At 42.5% G+C, this 23,760-nt stretch overlaps 1 protein-coding gene across 5 annotated transcripts in view; it reads right to left on the bottom strand.

The window, feature by feature from the left end:
- The window catches only part of CHRM3 (cholinergic receptor muscarinic 3), a 563,657-nt gene extending 541,593 nt beyond the window's left edge, over positions 1-22,064 (bottom strand). For 3 of the 5 annotated variants that reach the window (XM_027962271.3, XM_060406400.1, XM_042241115.2), the window contains exon 1: positions 21,352-22,064. The gene's annotated coding sequence lies outside the window, so the exon portion shown is untranslated. Of the gene's footprint in view, positions 1-20,297 lie in introns of all 5 variants that reach the window. The other 2 variants (XM_060406398.1, XM_060406399.1) reach the window with 2 other exon arrangements.
- Positions 22,065-23,760: the final 1,696 nt, after the last annotated feature.

Here is a 23,760-nt window from a genome sequence, read left to right as displayed (position 1 = left end):
TGTGGGTTTGACCCCTAGATTGGGAAGATCTCCTGGAGGAGGGAACGGCACCCCACTCCATTATTCTTGCCTGAAAAATCCCACAAACAGAGGTGCCTGGCAGGCGACAGTCCAACAAGGTGCAAAGAGCTGGACACGAACGAGCAACTGAGCATGTGTTTGTTGTGGTTCAGTCATGTCCAACTCTTTGCAACACAACGGACTGCAACACACCAGGCTTCCCTGACTTTTGCTATCTTCCAGGAATTTGCTCAAATTCATGTCCAATGAGTTGGTGATGCCGTCCAACCATCTCATCCTCTGTCGACTCAGCATGCCTGCCTGATGACATTACCAGTCTGCAGGGCTCTTACTTATTCCAAAGTGAGCTCCTGTTCTACTCATATTGTCCCACAGAAATGTTCCATTGAGACAGGTAAGATAATAATGGAAAAATAACCATACAGTATACACAGTAGCAATAAGTTGTTATTTAATATTTTGGGGATGTGTACTGTGTGCCAGTACTACTACTATTTAGATATATGCTCATTTAATGTTCCTGAGAACTAGCAAGAGCCGGGATAGTCATTATTGCTCTCACTCTGCAGAAAGTAAAACTGAAGATCTCTGAAGAAAAGAGACAATCTGGGGAAGGGTCTACTGAGGGAAAAATGCTGCTGCTGCTGCTGCTGCTGCTAAGTCACTTTAGTCTTGTCCGACTCTGTGCGACCCCATAGACGGCAACCCACCAGGCTCCCCCATCCCTGGGATTCTCCAGGCAAGAACACTGGAGCGGGTTGCCATTTCCTTCTCCAGTGAATGAAAGTGAAAGTGAAGTTGCTCAGTCGTTTCTGACCCTCAGCGACCCCATGGACTGCAGCCTACCGGGCTCCTCTGTCCATGGGATTTTCCAGGCAGGAGTACTGGAGTGGGGTGCCATTGCCTTCTCCAGGAAAAATGCTAGAGGAAAGCTATCTGGAAGGTCCAGAGAGCATCCAGTTCTGACTGGAGCAAAAGGTGCAAAGACTCTGGAAGAGATGAAAGACAGGAAGGGAGGGAGGGAGATGCAGGGAAGAAAAGGAGACAATGAGACAGTATTAATTCCAACAAAGTCAAAAAATAATATAAGAAGAAGATATCATAGTTCTGTAAATGGTTCTATAGTGAGTAAAACATACAGTCAAAACATGCTTATAGGGACCTCCCTGGTGGTCTGGTGGTTAAGACTTCACCTCCCAATGCAGGAGGTGCAGGTTCAACCCCTGGTTGGGGAACTAAGATCCCACATGCTGTGTGGCCAAAAAATCAAAACATAAAACAGAAGCGATATTGTCACATATATAATAAACACTTTTAAAATGGTCCACATTAAAAAAAATGTTTAAAATAACTTGCTTGCAATGAATATTGATTTGACAAAAATTTTAATGGTTCTCTTGGGAGTAAAAGAAAAGAGATTTACAACAGGGCTACAACTTCATTTTCTGTAGTAAGAAGTAAATCCTTAAAGCAAGTCGAAAAGCAAGACATAGCTGCCAGAGACTGTTATCTAGAGATATAGAGAGTAAGTAACAGATATAAAAAAGGGCCTAAAGAGATAAAAATGGTTGCCTCTCATGAGTGGGGATCTGGGAGTGGTGGGCACCTGAGGATGCTGTCATTTTATCATAGCCTTGGGAACTATGACTTTCTAAATGCCAGGGATACTGTTGTTACTGTTCAGTCGCTCAGTTGTGTCTGGACTCTCTGCGACCCCACAGACTGTAGTCCACCAGGCTCCTCTGTCCATGGGATTTCCCTGGCCAGAATATTGGAGTGGGTTGCCATTTCCTACTCCAAGGGATCTTCCTGACCCAGGGATCAAACCCACATCTCCTGTGTTGGCAGGCAGATTCTTTACCACTAGCGCCCCACCTGAGAAGCCCCCAAGTACTGTGTAAATCATATTAAAAACACAACAGAATGGACATATCTGGGCAGGCTTTTATCTCAACTGCCCTTGGATACTGAGAACAGGCAGTTTTGCCAGGCAGAACACAACCAGTTTAGGACTCCCTGAGCCAAAGGAGCTGAAAAAAGCAGGAAGGAGCAGGAAGATCAAGGGAATCATTCTTAGAGTTTCTCATTTTGCTTAAGAAAAAAAGTATATTGATTTTTTCTACTGCTCAGAAACCAAGTATTAAGGGACAACCCTGCAGACATTTCCACGGAAATCCTTCTTGAGGGACTGAAGGTGAGCTCACTCAAGTACCAGTCCTAAAGGACCAGAGGATTCAAGAAAGAGGTGGCGATGGAGGAAGTGGGTGAGGAGGGATGTTGCAGGCTTAATGAGCGAATTTCGTCAACACTGCAGAACTTCTAGGGAGAGAGTCAAGCAAGGGGACTGGGGAACTGTGAGTGTGAGGTGGATGAAGTCACTCCCGCCTTCGTATCACCATGACATAAATGATTAAAGTATGCATTCCATGGCAGTGATATTGGCCCAAATGGGGTGAAAATGAGTTCTGAGAGGGCAAAAAGTCTTAGAGATTGCAATGATTTCTGACTCTCTAAATGGTCATATTTTATAAACAAATATGCTATAAATATATAGTATTAAAACTTCACGTGGTTGGATTTCCCTGAAGGTCCAGTGGTTAAGACTCCAATGCTTCCAATGTAAGGGGCATGGGTTCCATCCCTGGTCAGGGAACTAGGATCCTATATGCCTCACAGCATGGTCAAACGATTTTTTAAAAAATTATTTAACCAAAAAAAGGAGTCCAAAAAAATTGTCCTTTTCCCATTTTAGAAATATTCATGTGGTAGAGAGATTATTAGGGGGAAAAAAATGTCTAAAAGGCTCCTAAGGGTGGCATTAATGAGGAAAATCCAGTGGAGAAACACTGGATTAAAATAAAAGGTAAAAGAATAAATAATGGTTGGAAACATTTAGAATGTAAATTGGTAAAAACTGAGAAGGACCTTAGAAACTCTGGGAGCTTGAGAGCATTTTGTGATGGAAAACCATTTTTAAGGATAATATCAGACACCTAATACCATATACCAGAAGGTTCTTTAAAAGTTAGGAAAGAACAAGTAGACACCCTCAAATCAAAACTTCCCTATTATCTAAATCACTGATTTTAAACAAAAGACATTATCATTTCAGTGAACTCCCTGATTTCAACTCCAAGGACACCGTTATCTTTTTAGAGATCAATGAGTCAAGCTCATGATTATCCCAAATTCCACTAGACCACTAACTTCCATGTGATCTTGGTAAGATATCTTCTGAACTTTTCAAATATCTGCTTTGAAGTCACACCGGCACAAATACTGTTTTCTGATTTGATTCAGAGCCCAGACTGCCAAAGGTTTTCACATACACATACGATTTCAAGATCTGAGATGGGAAAAACTCAGGCCCAACTGAAGTCAAGATAGTTCCTAAACTTAGGTGGGTGTGTGTGATTTGGTGATGCCCAAAGAGTCAGACACGACTGAGCGACTAACACTTTAACTTTTTTCAGGTTTCAGAGAAATCATGTCTCCAGGAAGTGTCTTCTACCCAACCACTAACACAAATTACAGCACTAGGGATGTTGATCTTCTCATGATTATGTCCACATCAGCATTCTTCAAACCAGACAGTCTGTTACACTATATTAATATATTAAGTAATATTACTATATTACTTTTTAAAGATACTTCTTAACAGAAAGAAAAATTAGTTGATCCACTCAAATCTCAAACTCCATGAAGACAAGACACGGTCTTCTTTCTGTATCACTCTATCTCCAGCATGGAACAGCATCTTGGCATTAGCAGTACTCAATAAATATGTGACAGATGGGAATACAGAAAACATTACCTTCAAGTGTGTTTAGCAATATTTCAAGCCTAGAATTTGTTGTCAAAAAATCTAACAGAATAGGTTGCGTGCGTGCTAAGTCGTTTCAGGCATGTCCAACTCTTTGCCACCCAATGGGCTGCAGACTGCCAGGCTCCTCTGTCCATGGGATCCTCCAGGCAAGAATGCTGGGGTGGGTTGCCATGCCCTCCTCTAGGGGATCTTCCCAACCCAAAGATGGAACCCTCATTTCCTGTGGCTCCTGCATTGCTGGCAGATTCTCTACCACTGAGCCACCGGGGAAGCCCCTAAGAGTACACTATTTAAACAGACGCAGTGTAACTGCACCACTCTAAATCATATTAGCAAAGTCACAGAAAACTAAGAGCATCCGGGGCCAGCACACCTTTGGCTGTGTATCACATTTTGCATAGTGACACACAGCAGGCACTCAACTGTTGATTTCCCAAAGTATGATAAAGAATCCCAAATTCAGATAATCCCTCCTCTTTTTCTTCCATTTTATAACCATAAGAATTTCTTTACTCCCTTTTTAAAAGCATATGTTCACAATTAAGTAAGTGGGCATTTACAAAAATAGGATTGAAAAGAATGAGAAGGTAACAAGTTGCTTCCCTCTTATCTAATTGTAATAGAAAAATGGGGTAAAACATCATGATTGAAAAGAAAGCTAGGCCTGTTCAATTTGACTGAATGTGCTAGTTTATTTCATTGTTCTTCATGTCTACAGTCATTAATCTGTCACCTGTAATTCACTATAAATGATGCTATCAGTAATTATTTCAACATGATTGTTCAAAAGAAAAGGTCCTAGTTCGAAGGACAATATGGGTTAGGTTTGTCAGTTTTCCTTTCTGCAATAATAAAAAGTGGCATTGCATTTTCATTTATTCAGTTAGCGTTTGATAGAAGCCCACTGTGGGTCAGGCAGTGTTCTAGGAACTAGACATTTAACAATTAAAAGGTCAATTCCTCTGTCTCAGAGAGCTCACGCTGTAAAGAATATAAACAGACAATAAATGAAAAACAAAATGTGCACTTTCTTAGTGGTAATAAATTTCCAGGAGAAGGACAACAATTAGGGAGATGATGATAGAAGGGGTGCATGCTTTCATGGGACGTGATCACAAAATGCTGACCTGATAAGGTGACATCTGGGGAGAGATCTTAAGTACAGAAGCAAGCTGTATAGATTTCTGGATAAAGAATGTTCCAAACAGAACAGTAAGTGCAAAGACTCTGAGATGGAGATTGCATGATATAGACCAAAAAACAGTAGGGATTTTTCACATGTAAGTTTTGCCTAAATAGCTTACCTTATATCTCTATCTATTTAAACCTTACTGGTCTTTTAAAGTGAGATCTCTCAAGTGAAATCCTTTAAACCAAGTTCCTGGTATCCCTCCAAAAAAGATCTGGCTTCTCTACCCTTTGAATCCCAAGAACAACTTGGCTCAGAAAATTCTGTTTTATAAGTGAACATCTTTGTAGACTATAAACGCATATCTAGGGTTCAAGACTTGGCTGCAAATTTGTATAACCCCTTCTGAACCTAGCTTCCTCAAAACAATGTTGTCTTTGAAAGTCAAAGACAGTATCTTCAGTTGGTATCACCGACTCAATGGATATAAATTGAGTCCTGAGGAAACTCCAGGAAATGGTGGAGGACAGAGAAGCCTGGCATGCTACAGTCCGTGAGGCTGCCAAATGTTGGACATGACGTAGTCAGACATGAACACAGTTGGTATGGGTGTTTCAGAAATTTAGAAAGTCAGTAGGCACTACTTTTTATAGCTTAGTCTGGTTTGGACTTCAAAAACACATTATATGGCACCTTCAGTCTTCCAAGACATGCTTTGATTCATGCTTTGGTTAGTGATCTCCTTGATAAAAGGGGGAGACAGGCAGGCTGTTCATCAGCAGGATTTGGGCCAGCTTTCAGTTCTGTAACAGTGATGTTGGTCTTGGTTCATACATGTGATTTGCCAGATATAACCTCTGTTCCCACTGCATTTTCTTTGGACTCTTGTAACCAATGGTAGATCAAATGAAGTAGCCAGGCAGAGTACCTAGTATCTTTGTTTCTTCTCTCACAAGAAAATGAAACACTGGTTTCTCATGTTACATCTGTAAAGGTAACATACTCCCTAGATCCATCAACTGTGCTCGTCTATGCCTCAGTTTCAAAGACTATTTTAACTTTTTTGTACAAAAAGAACACTGGTAAAAGTATATTCAAGAGTCTGTTATATCATAACTTCACTAACAAATGTGACTTTCAAAAAGAGTTTAAAAAATGGGTTGTCCTGCATTTGAAAACAGAGTGGGTAGCCACACTGAAAATAGATGCTAGGGAGTTTAAAAATGGTCATAAAGTATTGTATCCATGGAGCATAACAGTCACCACTACCTCTCATTCATGTGAGGCTAACATTATTTTTCATATCAAATGAATCATTTTGAACCTCATTTTAATTTTTCAAAATTTGACTCACTCATTGGACACAAAAGTGCAGATGTCTGCCATCTAGTGGCAAAAATTAGTATTGGCACTCTACTTTTTCTAGGAAAGTGTCAACATTTTGCTGAGAAAAATGTAATCTAAGTCCCATGTTTCCCCATCAGGAGAAAGCCAAGTCTAGGAAGCTAACACATCTAATTGGTTATACTATCCTCATACTCCCATGTCTTCTCTTCTTGACACTAAGTAGGAACAGGCTTGGTTAGAAATCCCTAGGAACACGATTTTAGGATTTATGGATGCTGAATTCACAAAGATATAAGTTCCACCAAAGCAGAATGACTATTCATCTAATTATCTCTAGCATCTACATAAGTAACTAAAACAATTCAGCAACTTGGCAGATTTTTCTATAACATGCTGCTGCTGCTAAGTCACTTCAGTCGTGTCCGACTCTGTGTGACCCCATAGACGGCAGCCCACCAGGCTCCCCTGTCCCTGGGATTCTCCAGGCAAGAACACTGGAGTGGGTTGCCATTTCCTTCTCCAATGCATGAAAGTGAAAAGTGAAAGGGAAGTCGTTCAGTCGTGTCCGACTCTTCATGACCCGATAGACCGCAGTAATCACATTTATTTAAGAATGTATTCTATATCAAATGGCAAAGTTCAACAATACAAAACCAAAATTATTTTTGCACCAACCTAATACTTTTATGCAAATTGAATGTAAACTGTTATTTTCAAAGCTGAAAATAGACCAGACTGTGGATCACCTATCAGAGGAATTTCTAAAGTTCTAAGGAATAGGGCGATTGATAATTTTGTTTAACTCTCTAAAATCAATATAATTTACATTAAATTTATGTAAAAGTATTAAGTGTTGTTGTATATGATTTTTAAAATGTACCCATGTTTGGAATTCTATTGTAAAATTCCCTTTAATTGATGAACAAAACTAATCTATGTCCCTTTCTAAGAACATTCATAATAGTTAAACTACCATGCACATATGCAGCAGTTACAGACTATTTTGTTCTTCCTTTCTTGACATCCTATTGTTTGTATCAATGATATATGTGATGTACTTGCTCAGAAAGTTAATTCCTAAATATAGCATTATACACAGGACAAAATGGGGTCAGCTTCTGATATAGTTTTATGATATAACACTAAAAACAAAGAAAAACTGTTGAGGACTAGATGTATTTGAGATAACTTCTGTTTTTACACCACCCTGTAAACATTGTTATCCATATTAAAAAAAAAATAAGCTATAAATTTAGCTACAGGGGAGCACATTTGATGGAAATGTGCACTCAGCTGCATCTGACTCTGGGACCCCATGGACTGGAGTCTGCCAGCCTCCTCTGTCCACAGGATATACTCCAGGCAAGAATACCAGAGTGTGTTGCCATTTCCCCTCAATGGGATCTTCCGGACCCAGGGATCAAACCGGGGTCTCCTGTGTCTCCTGCATTGGCAGGCAGAGTCTCCACCACCACTGTGCCATCTGGGAAGCCCTTAGTTTCACCTTAATTCTTCACCTGAGATCTTAGTCCTTCCTCAATTGTATTTAAATTCCAATGGAAAAGAGCACTCCACCCTTCCTCAAAGTCTGAGAAACACCCTAAATTGAATGACTCATCTTAACAGAGAACAGCCTAAGACAATGTACCCCTTGCCAATCCAGGCTATTAATCTACTTTTTAAAAAAATACAAAGTGTTTCTCTATCTCATTCAATCTTACAATCAAAATATTCTGTCACTCTCTCTCTCCAATTAGTAGATTTTAATATTTAGCAGACAGAAGCATCATTCAAGGTTATTTATTTAAAATGCAGATGGACAGACCCTGCCTCCATTATGATTCAGCTGATCTGGTTTCAATCCCCAAGACTACAGTTTAACAACTAAACCAGTGATTTTGGTCAAATGATCCTGGACTACAATGGTAGAAATATCACCTTAAGTCCCTGCGATGGAACTCTTTGCAGGGATTACAAAAAGCCCTCAGGAGACCTGGCTGCCTATAGCAGCCAGAAACCAACAAAAATGACTCCTTCAAAGGTCCTGGCCACTAGAACTAGACAGTGAGAGGAGCCCTCATCTGTTAGATGTTCCCTGAAGGACCATGCCTCTCAAAATGTTAGGATCACCAGTGTAATAATTATATCCTTGCAGACAACCCTTCCAGCAAGTGAAACTCTGAGTCCAACTTGTGATAATTCTATTACATTCTGTATCATATTCAACAAGACCATCTTAGTGTTCATTAACATGGAAACTAGTTTGTCATTATCAAAATACACTGACAACTTCTAAACCTCAGATTTCTCTCCTACCCCACAACCCAAAGGAACTCACAACACATACCAGAACAGTATTGCCAAGCACTGTTTTAGGCCTTTGGAATATATCATGAATAAAACATAACATGGACATCTCCACCCTGACAGAGATGTAAACCATCGCTCAATTTGGCAAGCGGCTCATCCCCATTTTACAATGGGTAAGTCCTGGGGGACAGAGAAATAAATAATGGGCGACTCCTGATGTGAAGCTCAAAATCTAAAGGAAAATTCTGATATTTGCATAAATTATTCCAGTGCAAACAAGTGTGGCAAATGTGACAATATACAGGAAAGTAAGACACTCAAGGTGCAGAGGGAATGAAAAGATGAACTGTCTTGGAGGAGGCAGGCAGGCCTCCTCATGTCTGCAGGACCACAACAGCCAAACCTAGACTAGTGCATTTTAAGAAGTATGGAAGGTCTCCATGGAAACCTAGAGGCAGGAAAACAGGCATATTCCAGGATCCTCAAGCAGGCTGGTGTGCCTACAGAGTCACAGCAGAGGGTGGAAGGAAGACAGGATAGAAAGTTATGGAGAGTCAAACTATAAATGACTTCGATCTCCCTGTAGAATAGATAAAAGCAAACAAAGTAAAAAAGACAAGTCAGAGGCCACTGGGACTGTGCAAGGGGGTGGTGGGAGAGAGCCGTATCAAAGAAGTGCAAGTGGGTGTAAGAAGGAAGGACCTGATGAGACAGTTCAGGAAAATCCATTAAGATTTAGGGAGTGTATATAGGAAATAAAGAATCAAAATGGTTCAAGTTTGAGCTCCTAGGATGCGTGCATGCTCAGTTGCATCCAACTCTTTGGGATTCCATGGACTGTAGCCTAGCAGGCTCCTCTGTCCGTGGGATTTTCCCAGGCAAGAATACTGGAGTGGGTTGCTATTTCCTCTTCCAGGGAATCTTTCCGACCCAGCGATCGAACACACATCTCCTGAGTCTCCTGCATTGGCAGGCATTTTTTTTTTTTTTTTTTTTAACCACTGAACCACTAGGAAGTCCACTCTAGGATGACTGTGATGGAATTGATTAAGTTAGGAAAAACAGGAGGAATGGCCTATTTTGGAGAAAAATGATGGATTCCAAAGTCCAAAGGGAACATTACAGGTACCTGATTGATATTCTTTATGGAAATGTCCAGCAGGATGCCGACATGGAAATCTAGCACCCAAGGGAAGAGTTTTGTTCTACAGAATTCACCTACTGACACTTGAAGCTCTAAGTGCAGCTGAAATCACAGAGAGGGCTGTCAAGTGAGAAGAGGTGAGCTGATTCCTGGGAAGCGACTTAACATGAAAGGATAGAGAAAAACAGACACAGAGTCAAAAGATCCAAGCATATTAATTTTGTGGCCTTGGGTAAATCACTTGATAAGATGTAGAAATCTTCTTTATATAATTTCATTGATTCAGACTGCAGAAATCTCACATAGGTTCAGAGTTTTCTCCCCTTACCATCTAACACTCGACTTATAAGTATGTCTTCATAAAACACAACCAGCTCTGCTGACAACTCTATAGATTCCCTGAACATACACCTGCCTTCCCACTATCCAGGGAAATTATCTTCTAGAATTCTACCAAAACTGACTTTTTAAAGTGACAAATAGGGTAGCAATAACATTCATCATCATTAAGATTTCTGTCTCCAAAATTCTTAGGGGAATATTGATTAAAACTTCTAAAGAAATTTCTTTTTCAACAGATGTGTTACACTGTGTCTTATTGGCATTCTAAGACATAGATCATATACTTTATTTTTTCTCCATAATTCTCCCTGATGGTGTTCAGTCTAATTCTCCCTGCTGCTGCTGCAAGTCGCTTCAGTCGTGTCGGACTCTGTGCGACCCCACAGACGGCCTCCCACCAGGCTCTCCGTCCCTGGGATTCTCCGGGCAAGAACACTGGACTGGGTTGCCATTTCCTTCTCCAATGCATGAAAGTGAAAAGTGAAAGGGAAGTTGGCCAGTCGAGTTAGACTCTTAGCGACCCCATGGACTACAGCCTACCAGGCCCCTCCATCCATGGGATTTTCCAGGCAAGAGTACTGGAGTGGGGTGCCAGTGCCTTCTCCAATTCTCCCTAGATTGTGGTTTTATTAAATATATAAGATTTTGTTAAGTCTTTAACAGTTTTCTGTTTTTCATTCCAAACTTACATTCACTCATGAAATAAAAACATACATACACATGTGTGTGTTAGACCAATAAAAATATCTTAGAATTAAAAATTAGACACCTATTCTTTATGGATCTAAATAATGCAAAAGCTTAAACTTCAATATAAAAGGTTAAACGTCAATATAAAATCTGAGAATGCATGTCTTCTTTAATCTAGCATCAAAATGAGTGACTCCTATACCTCCACTGTGCTTTCCTGGTGGCTCAGCAATAAAAATCCCGCCTACCAATACAAGAGATGGGGGTTGGATCCCTAGATCAGGAAGATCCCCTGGAGAAGGAAATGGCAACCCACTGTAGTACTCTTGCCTTGGAAATCCCATTGACAGAGGAGCCTGGTGGGTTACAGTCCATGGGGTCTCAAGAGTCAGACACGACTTAGCGACTAAACCACCACCACCATGCCTCCATTAGTCCATTGTTTGACATTAGCCTGAAGGCACAGGCATAACTTGTGTCTTTTGGGGTAGTATTTCTGTGTTACTCTTACAAATCCAAAGTGTCTGCTACAATTCTAGGGTCAGAGAAAGTGCTGAATACAGACATGCTTAACTAATCAGAAATTCAAAGCAAACATTTTTCTATATTGCATCCACTTTAAGTGGATGGATTTTTATGCAATGAAATCAATCAATCTTTTAGAACACACTGTAGATTAAAAATTAAGAAGGTAGATTTATATTGAAAGTCAGCTCACAAAAGTGTATTAATATCCCAGTTTTGTATAAAGTAAATGTTAGAATGTGTACAGAAAAATATAAGAGGATTATGTTAAGAGTCCCTTGGACAGGAAGATCAAACCAGTCAATCCTAAAGGAAATCAGGTCCGAATATTCATTGGAAGGACTGATGCTGAAGCTGAAGCTCCAATACTTTGGCCACCTGATATGAAGAGCTGACTCATTGGAAAAGACCTTGATTCTGGGAAGGATTGAAGGTGGGAGGAGAAGGAGCTGACAGAGGATGAGATGGTTGGATGGTATCACCAAATCGATGGACCTGAGTTTGAGTAAGCTCTGGGAGTTGGTGATGGACAGGGAAGGCTGGCATGCTGCAGTCCATGGGGTCGCAAAGAGTAGAACATGACTGAGCAAATGAACTGACTGAACTGAATGCATCGAATGTTACTTTGGGGGCACTGGATCATGATGAACTTTTAGTTTTCACATGTTTCTTTCATATTTGAATTTGGTATAACCCATGTTACTTTTATAATAAGAAAAACAGAAAAGTGATATTTTGCACATTGATACATACATTGAGCATTTATGACTGTGACTCTGTTATAAATACTCCATTTCAGACAAATGAAACATGGCATCATTCCAGCACTTCACACTCTAGTCTTATACACACACATGAGAGTCAATTTCTAGGCAGGTTGATAAGAAGTCCAGGATCCCCAAGGAGGGGAGAAAGGGGGGAAGTTCTTGAGGAGGAGATAGGGGTCTGGAATTCTCAAGGAGGAGGAAAGGACAAATGTCTTTTTTTCTCTCTCTCTCTCCACATTCTTTAGTCTTAGTCACATAAAACATTTTTTTCTCTAAGCCCTGAACTGATGATTACACACAAACAACTCAGTTCTATCTCTGTACTAAGGATTATATAACAACAATGTATCCTGCTTGAGGACAGTTTCTCCTTCTTGAAAACCTTCTGACTAATATCTTAGAATGTACATTATGGGAGTGGGTCTAGTAAGATCTTTACAACCTTGAGACATTCTTGTGATTTATTGTAATAACCAATTTAAAAAGTATATCATTCCCTTGCTAAGACTAGTAAGCAGGGAACTCTCCATCCTCCTTCTGATTTCTATGTCAGGAGCTTTCTCTGTCCCTTTTTCACTTTAACCAAACTCTGCTACACAAAAGCTCTTGAGTGATCAACTCTGGTCCCTGGTCCCAAACCTAAGTCTTCTTGGGAGATCAGGAATCCGACACACTGTACACTATTACACACAAGTGAACGTGATCAGTGGTGAAACTGAGAATCTGATACAGTTACTAAAAGATGAATTCATAGTGAAAAGTGTCGCTTAAGTATCACTTCAAGCACTTTGTCCTTGACAAGCTGCTAAAATTTGGACCCATGAGGATGTGGAAGAAAGGGCATTCCAAGTAGCATGAGAACACAAGAAAGTCATGAAAATGGCAGAGGGTATTCACAACAGCAAGTAGGGTGGGTAAAGTCAGGGTAACCTTGAGACTTGAGGCTGAATTAATGTAAATCCAAACCATGGACCATATGGAATGCTAGCTGGATGCTAATTTCATTGCTATTCAATAGATAGCATAAAGGATATCAGTGAAGTTTTTCTCATATCAGGATAGGAGGAAAAAACGATCAGAATTGGTCTTCAATAAAAATAATCTCTAAAGTGTATTTGAAGACAATATAGTCAATAAAATCACCTGGAAAACCCAGAGACTCTAACAGAAAGGTATGAAGGTCTGATTGCACCTGCATTACCTGGGGTTGTTGGGAAAGCAGATTCTCAGGCCCTCACTCCAGAACTCCTGAATCAGAGTCTGCCTTTTCACAAGATTCCCACGTGATCTGACTGCACATAAAAGTTGGAAAAGCCATGAATCAAGTAGGTAGGTAGTAGGAAAGAAAAGAAGCCAAGAGGCTGAGCTATTATTTGGTTGAATTATTACAATTTGGTATCTAAGTGAAGGAAGAGAGTAAATCAAGATTACTCAGAAAATCTGGAGCCATAGGATGCTGACACGATCCACAGGAACAGGAAACCTCAAAGGAGTGTGGTGAGGAGGGAAGAGATGAAGGCTACTATCCAGCAGGCTCATGGACATGCCCCTTCCAGGAGCCACGCTGGGCTTGGAGATGATATGGGTGATCCACATTGAAGAGTACTGGAAATCTTGACAATAAATGGAGTCACAAAAGGAAAGGGGAGCAGGAAAGGCAGGCCAGTCAACCGAGGAGAAAGTCTTTGAGAACCTCATGCTGTTCAGGAGTCAAGGCAGGGAGGCTTGGAGGATAAAGAGAAACCAGAGGGGACGAGAATCAACAAAGTACAATGCTTTGAAAATTAAGGGAGGTTGAAGGTGTTGCTGAGAGATTAAAGGGGATGCCCAGAAAAGGGCCTCTTGTTTTGTGACTAACAGGGGACAGGTCATTTTTGGCCAAGTCATTTCTGTGAATCTGGTGAAGATGGAAGTCACAGAACAAACAGAGTCAGAAATTGGTAAAAATTAAAGACATGTGGATGCTACGCATCGAGTATAAATGAAAAGGTTAGGGATGAACATGAAAATTTAGAAGGGGTGCAAAGGACTAGGTTGACTTAACATGAAGCCGTTGAACTTTAAAGATTTTCTTATGGAAGAAAGATCAGAGGTATTCTCATCATAACTTTCAGAATGATTAGGAAGGCCAACAAGCACAGTGAGGAGGAATTGGATTTCTGGCTCAGCTAAAAGGAGGTTCTGCCTCTCCCTGCTCTCCGAAAATGGAATGAAGTGCATTACGAGTGTTAATTTCTCAAACTGTACAAACTACACAGTTGGATGATCACCAATGGGGAGTCATAAAGTAGAATGCTCTTCACTGATGACTTCTGTCGTGAGCCAAATGACAGCCTCCCAAAAGATATGTCTGCCCACATCCTAATCCCCCCAAATCTGTGAATCTGGCCTAATATGGTAAAGGTGTAAAGCTAAGGCTCTTGAAAGGAGGAGCTTGTCTTGGATTTTCTGAGTGAGCTCTGAATGCAATCACATGTATCCTTATAAGATGGATGCACAGGGGAGAAGACACATAGCCTGAAAGAGAGGAGACAATCTGACTCCAGGGCAGAGACTAGAGGCAGTCACAAGTCAGGGAATGTAGACAGACATCTGAAGCTGCAGAAAGCAAGTACAGGTTCTCCCCTGGGGACTTCAGAGGGTGTGTGTTTGCCAAAACCTTGATTTCAGACTCCTGGTCTCTAGAATTATGAGATAGTGCATTTCTGTTGTTTAAAGCCCTAGGGAATGAATACAATGTCAAACATTACCTTTCAGCTCTGAGATTTCTTGAGTTGTTCTCACCTCATAGTGATCACCTGCTCCCGGAAGGCGGAGTCCCTGACTCACCCTCCTGAGCTTCCAGAAAAACAATGTCCACCATACCCAGTATGTTAGAGAACACCGACAGGGAACTTACCACAGGAATATGCACCCCTGTGTGTAAATGAAAAGAAGAGATAGTAGCTAGACAGGTAGACAGATGCCTGGTAGATAGAGACAGACACAGAGAGAGAGACTCATTCAATTCAAGCAAGTAACTATTGAAATGTACTTGTTAAACACTCTCATGAACTTTCTCAGAGAGAATCATAAATACTACTTGGGTTACCCTTGACTATCAACTTTAATATTAAAAATATTGAGAAAACCAGAACTCAGAGCAAAGATACGTGACCTCCAGTTGCTCAGACTCTAACCCTAACCCTTATTATTAAATGAACTGAGGGACTGAAAATAATTTATCCCAGGGAAAGCAGAATAATAGCCACACCCAAGGAAAGCTGAAAAAGGCTGTTACTTCCTGTGTGACGAGGAGGGTTTGGGGGTTAAGAGGGAAAATGGGAGGACCCCAGGTAAAGGAACCTTGTGGCAATGCCAGTTTCCCTGCAGGGCTCCCCTCCCACCAGGTAAGAAATGTGGTGGGTATTATCATGCATGTGAGAAATCACAGGCAAGGAACACAGAAAACTCTTTGCTTTCACATCATGTATAAGAGGGACTTCCCCAGTGGCTTCAGAAGTAAAGAACCTGCCTGCCAACGAAGGAGACACAGGAGACACGGGTTCAATCCCTGGACTGGGAAGATTCCCTGGAGGAGGAAATGGCAACCCACTCCAGTGTTCTTGCCTGGAGAATTCCATGGACAGAGAAGCCTGGTGGGCTACAGTGGATAGGGTGGCAAAGAGTCAGACATGACTGAGTGGCTAAGCAGTCAGCATGTATGAGAATTTCTTTCTGGTGCAATTGATTTGAGGGATCTCTGCATGACAGTTGTGTTTCTGAACATGACAGCTGAGCTCAAAAAAAGTTGAAAATCACCAAAAACTAATGGGCTTAATAATCCTCTAAAATGACTGTACATAGATACAGAGATGTAGAAATATAGAGATATTTAGAAATATAGAGATAAATAAAGATATATAGATACACAGAACATAGTGACACTTGAAATTTATATGGATTCTTAGAGTCTACACAATACCACTAGATTGGGGTACACTGAGGTGAGAGGTGGCTGGATGAAACTTCAAATGGCAGTGGGCAAGACGCGGTACCTATATAAGCAGGTACTAGGTTTCTCTCCAGACTGGGTCCCAGAGCCAATCCTAATGAGGTAATCTGCTCCAGAGTAATACATACAAAAATACTGACAAAGGCTGTCAGCAGATCCCTTTTCCTAGAGCTTACTGACAGGATATTTTTGAGTGAATCCAATGCCATGGCCATAGCTACCTATGATCAATGAGAAGGCTTCCTTAGGAGAACATCAAAGCACCTCATAACCATAAATGTGCAGTCTTCGCAAGAGACAACTGGCAGCCCCCTCCTCTCTGAAACTGGCTGGTGATATCTTATACTGGTTTAACCTCACCTGAATTTGACCTGAACAGTATTTACTGGAGGATATCCTGCTCAACCCAGGATGTCTAGACAAACTCCACTTCCTGCAATAGAGGTGACTGAAGGTAGGATATGTCATGGCTCAGCTGGTGTGCCAGATTTCAAGGGAACACTGGGGACAGGAAGTAAGCACGGGCTAGGCTAGAACAAATGACCTAATGAAGGATTAATTCTGTAGTGCGAGTCAACAACTCAAATTACAGTGGCCAGGAGGAGTATGGAGAACAGAGATTTGATCCTGCCAACAATGACACACAAGGAGATCTGTCAAGTGGAACTTGGCAGCACAAGTCTCCAGGCAGACATGGTGCAGAGTCACAAGGGTGGCCGTGCCTCAGGCCCAGGCCGTGCCCCTGTCCACTTTAGGGCTGCAGCAGGGACTGCTGCTTCTGGGCAGAAGGTCTTGGAAAGAGGGAGACTAATTGTCAAGGTCATGCTAATCTTTCCAGAATGACTTCAGTCCTACAAAGGCAAACTGAATATAGGGGAGAAGTTCAGTCCTGTGAAATGGCAAATACAAGAGATGCACAAACTGTGAAGTTAGCTAGGCATGGGAATCAGGAGAGTTCACTAGGGTCACGGCAGGTAAACCCATCTCAGGCTTCCCTCTTCTGTGGGCTGCACTGGTTGATGAATCTGGAAGGCCAGACCCCAAGTCTCACCAGAGCAGGGCTGGGGAAGACAAGAGCTCAAAGCCCATAGTGTGTCTGCCAGCTACCATAGCTTTCTTTCACCACTGTTTCTCCTCAAAATGTTCATTCTGGCTGGCTTCAGGATGAGCTGGCACCACTGGTAAGAAGAAGATGGCAGTGGCTCAAATATTCCTCCTGCCTGCTTGCTGTCATCGCCAGTAGATCCCAGGTCCTGTGTCCATGTGGCAAGCCGCAGAGGAAGTACGAGAAGGTGCACGCCAGCCAGAGAACTTGGCCTTCAGGAGCTTGTGAGCAGGAAGTTCCAACAGGTGGGAGAATAAAAACAGCCAGCCTGAAGGGGAGAGCCTGCCAGAGGCAGGGGAGTCTGCAAGCCGCCCAAACTTCTGGACAAAAAGGAACACACAGCAGCCAACTACTGAGCCAGGGGGACACCTACACACTGGCTCTCCAGGCCCCAGGCCAAGGAATATTAAGGAAGGTATGCATCCAGAACATGCACGGAGTTTCACAGTGCTTCAGAGACTGATCACAAAGCCCGCGCACAGGCACCATGCCCTTCAACCACAAAGCCACTCCACAACCACCACCTGATCATCTCCACCTGTGCTCTGGGAAAGACATGCTCTGGAAAAGACATGCTCTGGAAAAGGAACATGCTTTTCCTGTGAGGCCCACTGTGATTGAACATTTGCAACAGATTCACCGCAACAAAACTGTCTTTCTTTCTTTGTTTGAGGACAGTGCAGGTGCAGATCTGTACTGCCCAGGATAGGCAACTTTCAGGGTCCTGCAGACGCTGAGTTGACAATGGAAAAGGGTCCCTGCACAACCTTTCTGTGACGGAAGAAGTGATGACTGATTTAGGATTCAAAGAGGCTACTTGGATTTTGACAGGAACGAGGAACACTTCCTTAATGGAAAAGATACAGACCGTCCCATTCAAGAAACAAATTAATATCTAATTTGACTAGCTTTGCCTCCTGTAAAATTCCTTCAATGATCTCTTCACATTTTCCCTCTAAAGTTAAAACTTTCCATTCACGATGAAATTGTAACCCAAAGTGCTGTTAAGACTAATAACCAGGATAGGGATTCCACTGGACTAAATGAGACTGACAGATGAAAAATCTTGTGGAACATTTCACGGCCATCACACCTAAAAAGCACTGCATTTGAGGACTAAGCATGAGACATATTTGATTATCCTGATTAATTTTTTAAAGCTGTGGAGGGATTTGACTTTTTTTCTTATTGAAGCTACATTTGCCTTTTTGATATTCTTTGGTAAGACAGATGTGTTTTAAATTCAACAACTTATTGTGCAAAATATTTCCAGTCACTCATTAATACTTCAGAGCCACAATGGGAGGATAATGCTATTAGTCACAATACATTATGATATCAAATTAGGTCTCATAAGTGAAGGACAGGCGCATCACTCTGCATCCTGATCAGAGGTGTATGCTTTGGGAGAGCCACAATTCATTCATTTCCTATCTGAGGCGCCACCACAGCACAGCTGTTCTCTACATAAACTTCCCTGCACTGCAAACAAGACCCAGTTTCTTAATAGTTACACTGACAACATCCAGGACATTTAGGGGTAAGCAACTAATTTTGCCAATGTTAACAACTTTATTAGGCAAGAACACTATGTTAGCTTGGGGAATAATAGAGGAAATATTAGGTAAAAACTTGAACAAAATGATTACTTTCTTAAGTTCAAATACATAAGGCAACTTGGCTTTTAATCAGATGATTTAATTTTCTGTTTAATCAGTTTCCTGGTATGGATTCAAGAAGTTCTAGTTCTGTGAATTTTTTTTTTTTCTGGGCTCATGTTCAACAGGTTGTCTGCAATTGAAAGCTAAAATATCATGCAAAGAAGTTCATGTTTTCACACTCTGTAGCTTAAAATAATGAACAAAATTTATTTTTTAGGGAAATAAATCAGTTGCCTTTATAAGGAAGATAAATGAAAGAGTACACCCTAAAGAACTTTAAAGTATGCCTAAATACTCTTCAGAAATAAAATTTTTGAAGTTATACATTTACCTTTTGTCCCAGGAAGAAAAATAAAGTAATATATAGGCACTCATTTCCCTAAAAGTTAAAAAAGTTTCCTAAGTAAGTTTAAATGTAGGTTTAATGCAGCACTACTCATTATTGGAACACTCTCAATCATTCTTTAAATCTTAACCAATTCCATAAGCATGCTTTCCTTTTTCACAAGTTACAATTTTCTCATAATTTGCCATGTGAAAATACACATTATCAAAAAACCTTTTCAAAATCTACTTTTTCTCCAATATTCTTTTTAAAATGTCAAGTAACCTGAAATAAATATTGGTTTCTATTTAAAAATAAGTACTTCAATACTACTATTTTCAGATTAAATTCAATCTTATAGCATCCTCCCAAGCCTACAGAAACAGTCTAAATCAGACCTGTAATTAATTAATTTTAAATTAGTAATTTAAACTCAAGTTATATTTCCATATGGAAACACATTTCAGAATTATTGTGCTTTCTAGCTCAACAACAGCTAATTACATATTAAGCTAATTGCGACAGACCATTGTAAACAAAATCAAAAGATAAGCTATCCAGCGCTAGGAATATATGATCAAGCCCACATTGCTGTGGCATGTTGAGTGCAGGCTGGGGAGGCAGGCATGCTCTATGTATACTCCGCAATACCAGCTCCCATAACCAGAGGGTGCACCCAACGCCATGTCTATCCCACCACATTTGGAACAAAAAGACCTCAGGGTTTTCTTTTGCTTTAATTAATAAGCTGCTACCACAAACCTGTCTATACTCATGGATTTGTTCCAGGGTCAGCTCTCCTCATTCTGAGTGTATGTTTTCATACATGCCTCATAAGTAAATACAGGGGCATTGTTTTAAACCCCAAAAATAGTGATGGATGCTTCATGCAATATAATGAGCTCACCACATAAGATCATCTGGGACTACATAACCCACAGACATACTTTTCACACAGATTATTTTTCAAATCATGACCCCGAAAGACCCCACATGGAGGACTGCTGGCTTGCTGGCATTCTGAGGCCGAGAGAGAAATGAAAGGTCTGTGCAAAGCATACAGTGAAATAATCGGTGTCCTTAACATAAACGATTAGATAAATATATTTACCTCCTAAGGAGAGCCATCGTTTCACACTGCAAACACGGATACCAGGAAGAAAGCATATCCTTACAGCCATCGGACGGGTTCAAATAGCACTTACAGACAAACGAATGTTTGCGTTTTGAAATCTGTCCATATGGATGCAATGCCCAAACCTCTGCTTCCTCTACCACTTCGAATCCGCGTGCCAGGAGAGTCCCACACACGCCGAAGAGGATTACAATTCCAACATGCACAAGTCCGAAGTAGACAAGTGAATTCTGCTGCTCGAAATCAACCCTCCTCCAGCCCCCACCGCTTAAAAATCACACAGAAATTAACCCAGCTGTAAAGAGGCTGCCCTGGGGGAGGGTTCCAGAGAGGAGAGCCGGTGCAATTCAGCGGCCCGCGCTCCGCGAGCGCAGGCTCTCGCTGGATCTGTAAAGACTCGCACCCGGGCTCTGCACCTTCGCCCAGGTGTTAAACTAAGTGCCACATCTGCCTCTTCGCCCCCAGCGAAATGCAATCCCAACTAGCGGCCCCACTGCGAGGGTGGCAGGTGTCTGCTTTAGCCTTCTTAAAAGCGTTAGGAAATCAAATAGACCGACACACACAGCAAACGCGCGCGCGCACACACAGACACACATACATACCGAAGCCAAGAAGCTCCTCTTGTCCGGACACACCGTGCCTCGGATTCTGCATTCGGAGGACAGAGAATCCAAGCGAAGGAGAGCCGGGTTGGGGGCGGACACCCCAGGTTCTTCCCCGGCCACCACTCCTATTATTCCAGTCGCTCTCCCCGCACATGGTGTCACCCCGGCGTTCCCCACCTCCGGTCTTGGAACTCCAACTCCGCACCAGATTCCGCGCTCTCCAGGTTTAAGCCCTCACTCCCAAATCGATAGACCAACTGTCCCCTCCCTCCCCAGTACCCTCTTTAAACTCCCCAAAGAAAGGACATTTCCTACCCGCGCAGAAAACTTTTTCCTGGTTTTGCAATGCGATAAGGCATGAAACCGGGTCAGCCGCTACCGCCACCCGCTTTGCCCAGCGCCGGGCTGGCGGGGGCCGTCCTTACCTGGCCGCTGCGCTCCAGGTGGCCGTCCCGCGCCGGTCGTCCGCGATCCCCCGAGGCGCGGGAGGCGCCCGGTCCACGGTGCGCTGGTCGCCTCCCGCTCAGCCTTCTGGAAGAGAGTGTCCTACGACTGCGCGCCCAAGCCCGGAGCCACCCTTCGGTTCATCACTCGTCTTTCCAGAAGCGCCCCCGCCGCCCAGGCGAACTGACGAGGAGCGCGGGGATTCGGGATGGCACCGGCTTGCCCCGCGGTGTGCGCTCCCGGGTCCGAGTGCGCTCTGCCCGCGGGCAGCTGCGGCCGCGCGTCACATGCCGCCTCCGGGCAGCGGCCGCGGCACCTGCCCAAGCGGCTGCGCTCCCGGCTCCGCACTGCCACCCCCGCGCCCGGGGCTCCCTGCGCGCTCTAGCCCTTTCAGTTCACGTCCTTTCTCCCTGTCTCCCCCTTCACTTCTTTCCCCGCCGCCTCCTCCTTCTTCTTCCCGTCCCCTCCTTTATCTCGTAGTCTCTTTTTCCACAAGCAGACGCCTGGCGCTTCAAGTGGGAGGTCTTCCCTCCTCACTAACTCTTTCTCTGCCTGGTGGTGGCGGTCGTGGCTACTGCTGGCCGCTCCTCCTCCCCTTCCTCCCCCACCCCGGGCCTCCTCCTCCTCCTCCCCGGGCTGCGCGCTGGTGTAATGCACAAGCCGCCTGGGTGAGACCCAAACCTGCCAGCCTTCTGAGCATGCCCAATTGCCCCGCTGGCGTGGCGCTCGACTCCCGCGTGCTCGCTCCGCGCTGCCGGCTGCGCCTGGCGCGGGGCGGAGAGGTGGGTGGGGTTGGTGGCGAGAGCGCCCAGCTGTGGAGGAGCCCAGCGCTCTCCCCAGGTGGGCACCCAGGAGATGGGACACTCACCCACCCAGCGCGGCCACACACTGTCTCCTAATTGTGCCCCCCTCCGGTGCTTCAGGAACAGATTTTAGTCGGTCAGTTGGTTTCGTCGTGTTCTTTTCTAAATTGGTTTGCTTGAACTGCTTGGAAGGATTGGAAGGAAGTAAATTTCTTGGGCACAACTTATTGATGAAAGAACATCAGCTCCATTACAATATACGACACGGTCGAAAACCTTCCTCTAGAGAGCAGCCTGATGCATTTATTTTTTCACACGTGATGAGCGTTTGTTCATACAGAGGAAGGTACTAATAGAGGACTTCTTGGCTTTTCCTTTTCTCGAAGTTTATGCCTTGGGAGTAAATGAGACAAACGTGTGTGAAAAGGACACAGGTGTGTGCGCGCGCACAGACACCGCTTTTTTAACGTAAGAAGAAAACTAGGATCTTGCTAAACAGGCTTATAAATTTCATAACAAGAGGAATGAGAAGCTAAGAAGAAAGTAGGGGAGGGAAGTACAGAAAGGGGGGGAATGAAAGGAGGAAGAGAGGGAAAAATGAGTTTCTTACTCTACTACTTTCAGCTACTAAATATGAACAAGTGGAGAGATCTCAAAGTGACAAAGATGTCAGTGAGGCTGCACCACAGAAGACTAAGGGTATTTTAGAATAGGTAAGGAAAAATTATGGGAGAATCCCGCAAGAAAGGGCAAAGGCCATCAGTAGCGGTAACTGGAAAAAAATAAGAAAAAAAGAGCACAGCATGAAATTAAAGTTTTTTTTAACAATGTTAAAAGAGGCAAAATGATTTTGTTAATTCTGTCTGGAACAAGACAATAAACAGGAAAAGGTAAGTCTCTGGAAAATAAGTAATAATAAGAAAAGAGAGAAATATACACATTCCTTTCTGAGGCTATGTACTCCCTTCTAGGCAGAGCCGTCTTTAGGAGAGAAAGAACTAAACGTTGAATGGAGTTAATTAAGATCATAATAGGAGAAAAGATAGTGAGAAAATATGAGGCTATTTAAATGAGTTCACGTATCCAAGCTCAGATGAATTATATGCAGAATACTACAGCGGCAATGGTATTAATATAGATGCAATTTTGTTTGGATAACTCAGATGGAAATGTAATAGTTGCTTTCATATATTTCCCTAATCTTCAAAGCAAATTTTCAAACATTTTATCTCCATGTAATAAAGGACAGAAGTTTAAAGGTTTAAGTAAATTGCCCCACTACATAGTAAGAGGATTATGAATTAAAATTTAATGTATCTTTCCCATCACATAAAATTGCTATTTGCTATTGCTATTGCTATTTGTAGAAACAGGAATTCTTTGATAATATTTGGTAAATCCATAAATGAGAGATAAAGGGTCAGAAAAATGGGCATATAGAAATGGTCTATTTTTGTAAAGTAGATTCTGTTACCTATACAATGACAAAGTTTGAGATGGATTCCTGGCAAAATTCTAGAGAAGATCCTAGAATGAATTTTTTGGCAGAAGTCAGAAAAGAATAGGAAGCAGCTACCATGTAGTGAA

This window comes from Ovis aries, chromosome 25 (genome assembly GCF_016772045.2).
Source record: "Ovis aries strain OAR_USU_Benz2616 breed Rambouillet chromosome 25, ARS-UI_Ramb_v3.0, whole genome shotgun sequence".
NCBI classification, from domain to species: domain Eukaryota; kingdom Metazoa; phylum Chordata; class Mammalia; order Artiodactyla; family Bovidae; genus Ovis; species Ovis aries.
The sequence above is the reverse complement of the archived record's forward strand: the minus strand, read 5'-3'. Positions and strand labels throughout refer to the sequence as shown.